The sequence below is a fragment of the Xiphophorus couchianus genome, chromosome 9 (assembly GCF_001444195.1).
Source record: "Xiphophorus couchianus chromosome 9, X_couchianus-1.0, whole genome shotgun sequence".
Taxonomy (NCBI): Eukaryota; Metazoa; Chordata; class Actinopteri; order Cyprinodontiformes; family Poeciliidae; genus Xiphophorus; species Xiphophorus couchianus.
Window position 1 is genome coordinate 20,509,001 of NC_040236.1, and position 8,388 is coordinate 20,517,388.

Consider the following 8,388-nt stretch of genomic DNA (forward strand, 5'->3'; position numbering starts at 1 on the left):
ATTTTTGTTTTTATGCGAGACTCATTTCAAACATCAAACCCAAAAAGTTTGTAGAACGTGCCAGTAATGTCGCTGCCAAATTCTTTGCAGCTATTTTCACCGCTGATAATAAGCATTATTACAGAAGGAAAAGGAATTAGTCATAATTCTCAGCGCAAATCAACAAATTGGGTCGCTTGTTATTGGGAGGAATATAGCGTTTATTGAGTCTTGTTCTGTGTTCTCAGCATTCATTGCTACAAATACCTTTACTTATGCTTTAAGCTCAGGCACATTTTCCCCACTTTAATTTTGTCAACTTTTTAAAAACTAAATAGGGAGGATTCCTCTGCTGTTAAGCAATATTTAAGTTAAAGAGAAAGCAAAACCAACTGAGAAAACCTCTGCACACAATAACATGAAAACAGAAGCAACGAACCATAAGAACAGATAACACAACATACCTAAGGCCAAAGATCATTTCAAGAAGTTTTCCTATAGCTCAAAAAAATTCATGGAAAAAACAAAAATCTTAAAGCAACGTCTCATTTAGTCTTCCATAAAGCCTTTGTAGCGTGTAGCGCTTGAGGAAACTCTTGTCAACCGTAAAGTGGCGTGGTTTCCTTTACGGTTGGAACATGGCATGAGGGACAGGTGAAAAGATGATGAGGTCATAAGGAAACGAGATCGGGTGGAACATTGAAACACCTCAGAAGAACCGGATGCTTTCCAGTGTGACGTGGGGCAAAGGTCATGTTTGAGTGGGACAGTTTGGAATCACGTTAACCGCTAACTTACAGTTTTTATCCAATCCAAAAGTACTGTTTTTGTTATATATATGACTTGAAATCTTCTGGGCACGTCCCACCGGGAGGAGGCCCCCGGGGAAGACCCAGGACTGGCTGGAGGGATTATGTTCCCCCGTGGCCTGGGAACGCCTCGGGATTCCCCCGGAGGAGCTGGAACAAGTGGCTGGGGAGAGGGAAGTCTGGGCCTCCCTTCTGAAGCTGCTACCCCCGCGACCCGACCCCGGAAAAAGCGGAAGAAAGTGGATGGATGTGACTTGAAAGCTAAACCATCATTATTATTTATTCCATTTTTGACCCCTACTTTGGAAACCGCTGGTTTAGAGCTTTGCAAAAGCAAAGAGTTGTCCAGTGAAACAGTTATTAAAGTCATAGCTTTTACTCTTCTACTTACAAACCGGGTGTCAAGTTACCAGAATAACAGAAGGCACGTGATTACAAAGAGAAAAGAATGGCATTTCCATCAAGTACATAAACAAGTCAGGTAATATTTCTATTTGTTCATGCACCAGAGCGAACCACAATTCACACGGTAGTTTCTCCTGCTCTCAACATTCAGCGTAATTCATTAATATGACATTTCTATCATTTACTAAACCACACCAACTGTTAAGATTTTTTTTTCTGTCTTTTAAATCAACTTTCTAATCCAAATCCAACCACTGGACTTTACTAAATCCATGTGCAAACGCAGATATTAGCTCACAAAACCAGTTAATGCGGGAAGCAGCCGAGCAAACATTTAGCAATTCTTCCAACTTTGGCCGTCAGACGCCTTTGGCATTTATTAAGATAACCGCAGCTACACCCGCCCTTTAGTGTCTCCTTAACAACCAAAACAGCAACAACGCAGTGCTTCATACAGATTAACATTTCTTTCGCATTGTACACTTTGCGGTGTTGGTTGTCGCTTCTCCAGGTTTCCTCGCATAACTGTATTCAAAGGCTTGTCGTTTTCACTGGATTCTCCTCCTTATGATTGCTTACGTTACTATTGTCCAAACTCACTTCCTCTGGGTTCAGCTTGCTGCTGGTTTTTGGCCGTTTCCTTGGTCAAACACACTCGAATCAAATGAAGGATTCATCAGCAGGCTCCTGTAGAGCCTGATGACACACAGAAAAGCATTTCTAAAGGTAAATAGACTTCAACAGAACTGTAGAGCTTTAAAGCAAACAGCATGCAAATGTTTTTTAAATCAAATTTTCTGTTATGTCTATTTTGTGTAGATCTAGATGGGGTTTTTTTTTCAAATCAATATTTTCCATTGTGACAGAAGAAGCAACAAGATGGATGACTTCAGGATTTCAGGAATTCACTGCACTTTAAGTGTTTCCACACACGACAATTCAATGACTTAAAAGCATGACTGTCATTTTGGTGCGTGGTCAGATGAAATGATCACTGTGACGTTTTAAATAAATAACACCCTACACGTTTAAAAAACATAAAAAAACAACTCCGTCCAGATGAGAACACAGAAGTTTCAGCGACAGCGATAAAACATCTTTTGAGCCGAAGACAAAACGTTGAGTTTTTCTTTGGTTCTGGCTTTCGAACAAAAGCAACGCAGGCCGCTCTTTTTGAATTGACATGGTTGACCGAGATTTATTCACAATATTTACACATATACACAACTGTAATGGTGACAGGACACGATTGCTGATGTGGTTTCCAGTGCATGCTCAGTGCACAAACCAATAGCAGGGATGTTTAAAGTTGCCTGAGAGGAGATTGTTTAAACCACAACCTCAGTTTTGAATTTTTGCAAAAGAAAAATTCTGTTTTCCCGACCAAAAAAAACAAACCCATTTGCATGTGGATGAGAGGTTCAGATGCAGCAGTTTGTCTTGCAACAACACAAAACCTTGCTGTGGACGAGGCCCAAGGCAGCTAATAAAGCAAAGCCATCTTTGCTGGTATTGCAATTATGCATGCATGACACAACGTGGCAAAAACTCCTCTCTGAAAAGGGAGACTGTCGTTAGGGAAGATTTAAAATTAATGCCTTACTCAGACAGAGCTTTGTGCTGACGTGACGGTAAAAATCGCCTTCTTTTCACCCGAGAGACGACATTTCTCAGTTCATTCTTCCTTAATAAAGCCACAGAAAACGCTGTGATTCACGTTCCGGGTGAAACGAGTGGACAGAAACACAGAGGACGAGACAGATGACGCATGCGACGGGCAAATGTATGGATGTTTATTTTACTGGCGACAGAACTTAAGATTGGAGGGGAAGGAAGACCGATATCCTCGCTCTTAAAATAATGAACGCAAAAACAGGATGTTTGAAGCACAGCCACACAAAGAGAAGAGATAGTGATGCTGTTTGCACAAGAGCTAGAGAGCTGCAAAAGATTGGTGTTCACAACAAACCAGTTGTGGCAAAAAATAAATAAAAAAATTTGCATATGTATAGATAAACAAAAATTACATCATCGTTGTGTTAGTAGAGCCGTGTTGTGATAATATCATTTTTTTTTAAATTGTACTTTTGTTTTGAGTAGAAGCTGCCAAGCCAATTGAGCACGAGCACTTTAAAACCCCAGTTAGACGAATTCAGTTTTGATTCATTTGAAGATTTTTTTTTTTTTTGGATGTCTTTTCAATCAGATTTTTGTTTATCTTGACAATCTACTGAAAAATATATCATTAAATGTCAGGAGAAGAAGAAGAAAAAAATCAAGTGACAGCTGAGGTGACAACTCTTGTTGACGCAGCGCCTTAAATCATGAACATCATGAGTTGCATGAGGTCGTTTTAAAAACCACATGTCGAAACTCAATAGCGATTATAATGTGGATTGGAACACAATATGCAGAACAGCACAGATCGGATTAGCTATAAAGCCAGTACTTGTTTTAAATTAATAACATTTCTTGCTTCGGACAAAATGTGTCCTTTCTGCAAGCACAACGCATAAATCCAAATTAGAACTCATGAGGGTCTTGTGAGCAATCTCTCTTGAGGGACTTAAACCTGTTAATACCCACAATTTGCTCAGCGAAGAACCGAAAGCCCTAAAATCCTCTGCGGGTGACAGAAACCCCGGGAAGCAGAGCAGCATGAGAACGGTGTGTGTGTGTGTGTGTGTGTGTGTGTGTGTGTGTGTGTGTGTGTGTGTGTGTGGCTGCAGCCTTGAATTCTGGGCTTCTCTTGCGCCCCTGCCTGTTATTTCATCTGTTCCCGACACTTCGCTCTGCCGGAACGGGCCGCCACTCCGACCACAGCGGCTCCAAGCCTCAAAAGTAGAGTAGATCCCACTTTAAAGGCTGAAACGCTGCCACGTTAAACACAAGCGGGTCCGATTCCCGAAGCGGAAACAATGTGGACTTAAAAATATTTCGAGATGCAAAGCGATAGGATTGCACATCCGATATGTCTGGTGCAGCATGTTGAACTATCGGCGTGTTGTTCCAGAGGTTGGCTAAGGACGCTGTGTGTGCAATTATCAGAAGAGCTTTTGCGCCTGCTGTGGACTTTTGTTTCCGCTCAAATGGCTACATACAATTCAGAATCAACTCAAAACCAAAATGACAGGCTGGAACTGCCAAAAAATGTTGACGATGTTGACAGTCGGTATAGTTTGCTGAAAGCTAACCTCAATATTTGCCTTTCGCATTGATTGTGGTGGCCTGTGAAAACCCGAAGGAGACAGTGGAGTCTTTCGGGGCCTGTCCGCACCCACCTTTCACAAACGGCACGAAAGCAAAGAGCAACTTCAGGGCTTGTTTCAAAATGCGCTGAGGCCTTCAGTCGCTCGGTGCAAGCGAAGAGCGTTGACAAAAGCGCGCTAAATTAGCCGTGATATCGGCGTCTGTGGTCGTGCAGAGTGGTTGCATTTCATTTGCAGCCTTCAAAACCTTTTTGATTGTACTGTCGCCTGAAGCGCAGTCAGTTGCATGAGTCAGCCGGGTCTTTGAACCGTCATCAGGAGAACGCATCGAAATGATGCGCTGGGAAAAGAAAAATGTTTCCGCAAATCGAAAACTGTCATGTTGCGGAAACAGGAAATTGGCAATGGAGACCGTCCTGTGTCGACTGTTGCGAATCCGTACAGGCGTAAACATTTAATTTCTCAGCTCATGATGTCGTCTGCAGCATTTTTCTTTCGCTTTGTGCACAGTGCATTTCCTGGAAAATGACCAGGTAACTGTTGCTGTTGCAAGCAATTTTTTTTTTTTAACACGAAATGGCAAATGGGGACATGCAATTTGAACCAGAAAAAGGTCAAAGTAAGATCACAGAAGCTGATCTAATAAGATAAAAAATTTTCTCAACTTTTGAAGATTTAAAAAAAAAAAAGAAAAAAAAAAAAGAAAGAAATGCATGACACACCATCACAGTTTGAATTTAGCATTTTGCCAGTGGAAATAATCTGTCTGAAAATAGTCATCATGAAATCGGTAAATAGCTCCAAGTGTCCTTGCGTATTTTTTACAATCACATTTCTTAGGTTTGCTCTGAATCTGCCTAACCTTTGTTTGCTCTTGGTGGGGTAAGGTGGGCACGTAAAAATGGTAAAGAGTTTAACTCGTCCTAGGCTGACCCACAGGACCCGGTCTCTTTCTGGTGTTCACGAACAGGACCTCACGGAGCGGAGAGTTTGGAACGTCGGGGCCCAAAATCTGTAAAAATCTGTAAAATGCACTGATGCGTTCTACAGCCAAGTGACGTTTCATCTGGAAACACAAACAGAACGAGAGTCAAGCTCTGAATTCACCACCCATGTTCTGAGCCATCATCATTGTTCATGAAGGGAAAGGCACCTGCGAGGTTTTTAGTTTTATTTTGCACCTTGATTGTCCTCAATGTTCGGCGTAATTTATGAGAGCAGCCCACATCTCATATGTTTTATAGCCTATACACACACACACACACACACCATCTTATGGAAGTTCTCCACAATGACTAAAGAAATAAATCGTATTATCGTGTCACTTACTTTTGAGTCAAAGCTGTAGCTCTATAAAATTTATTATATTTGTTTAATCCAAAATCTGTCGACAGCACCTAATTAGTGCCTCTTTATGACTGTTGCCGTGGTAATCTGATGGTATCTAACTGAGGGGAGGGACTTGTGATAATCATCAAGTATTTGCTACCAAGGAAACATTGGAGTAAATATTTTGAACCGGTAAAGAGTTGTGGAAAAATGCTGAAGTTTACTCTTTTTTTTCTTTCTTTCTTTCTTTTTTGTCCTGACTGAACATAAAAAAACAACAACTTGATGGATTGTTTTTTGATTGTTTGTTATGTATTTTTCCATACAGCAAAAATAACATTCATAGATCTTTTGTGAAATACAAAGATTTTCAACCGTGCTCCGTTTGTTCCAGGTGAGACGCCTCTGACATTGTCTCTGGTTCAGGTGTGGCTTGAACCAAAATTGCAAAATATCAAAAAAAATAAAAATATTTTACTTTACATGTAATGAATCCTTATTAAAATTACAAATTCACTTTATGAGATGGCTGACAAGAAATATTACCTTTTAAGCAATATTGAAATTTTTCGAGTTGCAACAGCAATGAATGTGAATGCTTGAGTGTCTTTGTGAGCGAAAGTGCATGAAATAATAATAATAAAAAGGACATCTGTGTGTGTTTAGGTTTTTATTATGATGTTTTAGATGTGAACTCAATTTGTTCTGCATGACTTGAGCATGACGGAAAAACAAGATTCAATGTGCTCTAACTTAATATCACCGTGTTTTATCTCTAAGCTCCACAATAAAGGTTTAGAAACATCTTCAGGAATTTGGCACGTCGTCAGAAAAGCCGAAGGATCCGAAGAGCCACGGAGGCGTGTAGGTTCGTGAGAAGACGTTTAACAAAAGGAAAGGAAACCAGCTTGTAGCGGTGAGGAGCCGTTATTGTTTGACTAGCGCTTTATCCAACCCTGAAGCGGTGATGCTACATTCAGTCATTCAGCCATTCATACACACGCCGGCAGGGAGGGTGATGGCGGCAGGGTTTCTGCGGGTTTCACCGACTCTAAGACTTTTATGGATGGATAAGACTCGTATCTCCACAGAAATGAGTGAACTTGGTCCAGCCAACCGGCAGTACATTTGTATTTATCTGTGGTAGGCCCAACAAATCCAGCTAGCTGGCTAGCTAGCCAGCTAGCAAATATACGTTAGCAGTGAGTTGCCAGTAGCCTCAACCACCTAAAGCAGGGGTGTCAAACTCAATTTCACCAAGGGCAACTTCAGCATAGTGGCCACCCTCAACGGGCCACATTGACGGTATAAATCAGGAATGCCCAAGTGCAGTCCTCCAGACTGTAACTTTTAGATGTGTCCCTGCTAAAACATACCGCAGACAAAAAGTTGACTTCCCTCATTAGCAGCAACTCAGTTCTGTAGAGGCCTATGAATGAGTCAATGATCCAGGTGTGTTAGAGAAGGAACAAATCTAAAGTTGCAGAGTGATGGGTCTGGAAAACTAGACTTGGGCAACCCTAGCATAAATGTATGAAAATACAATGTTAAAAATAAATTAAACAACACCTCATATTGTTAAATAACTGATTTTATGTATTCAAGTTTTAAATATTACATTTGAGTTTGCATGGATGTAAAATTACTACTCAGTTTAAAAATATGCTCAGTATTTTTAAACTGCTCAGCTAAACTTCGCTCTTTAGCTTGTTAGCTTGTCGATGTTTCAGTTTTATTCGCTGGGAAAATTATTCTTTGCTTTAAAGATAAGCAGACAAAGAATAAAAACAAGTTTTGATATTAACTCTCAACTTCATTCGCAAAACCTTTTCGTTATTTAATACACAACGAACATGTATTTCACATAAGAACCAAACAATGAGGTGATGCTGCACGCGACGCTGATCCCTCTTCACCCTGTCACCAACTCACACATCCTCATTGTGTTGTGTAAATAAACAAAACACAAGCAAAATCAATAAACTATATACATATTCCAGTATACTGAGTTTTGGTTTTACATTCATTCTATTTAAATTTAGTTTGTTTGTGCTTACCAATGTTTTCTGGCCGGATGTCTGGCACCGTTTTCCCCTGGTCAGTTCGTCCATGTCTGGTTTTAGTTCTATTCTGTGGCAACCCGCAAAATGGCGTGTAGGTTCACGATCTGGTCTTGGTCTTGTTTAAATTCATTTTTGAAAACATCTGTTCGCACAGATCGGTGCTTCCAAACGTGGACAAAACACAGGAGCTGCATGGAGTCGAAGCTGTGGCATCAAATCAGGGGGCAGTAGACGGTACAAATCCTCGATTGAAACATCACGGAACTTCACTCTTTAGCTTGTTAGCTTGTCGATGTTTCAGTTTTATTCGCTGGGAAAATTAATAATCAGCTTGAGGTGACTCTGCTGCACTCTAGTGGCGAGAAGCCGTAATGTTGGCTGGTAGCAATCGGAAGGCATTATGGGAGATGTAGTTTGTAGTCAATTCGCACCCAAAACCTATTTTAAGTCGATCAATGGGGATGTAAAACGGTGGTGGGGGGAGAGGGCCACATAAAATGACGTAGCGGGCCACATGTGGCCCGCGGGCCTTGAGTTTGACACATGTGACCTAAAGTCACAGAATGCAATGAAGGCGTCTATTAGTGCGGCTAA

At 40.9% G+C, this 8,388-nt stretch overlaps 1 long non-coding RNA gene across 1 annotated transcript; it reads right to left on the bottom strand.

The window, feature by feature from the left end:
• Positions 1–431: 431 nt before the first annotated feature.
• Positions 432–8,100, bottom strand: LOC114151233 (uncharacterized). Its single transcript, XR_003596903.1, has 3 exons — positions 7,789–8,100; positions 5,795–5,799; positions 432–443 (listed from the first exon to the last, which is right to left on the bottom strand). It is a non-coding gene; the product is annotated as an uncharacterized LOC114151233 (long non-coding RNA).
• Positions 8,101–8,388: the final 288 nt, after the last annotated feature.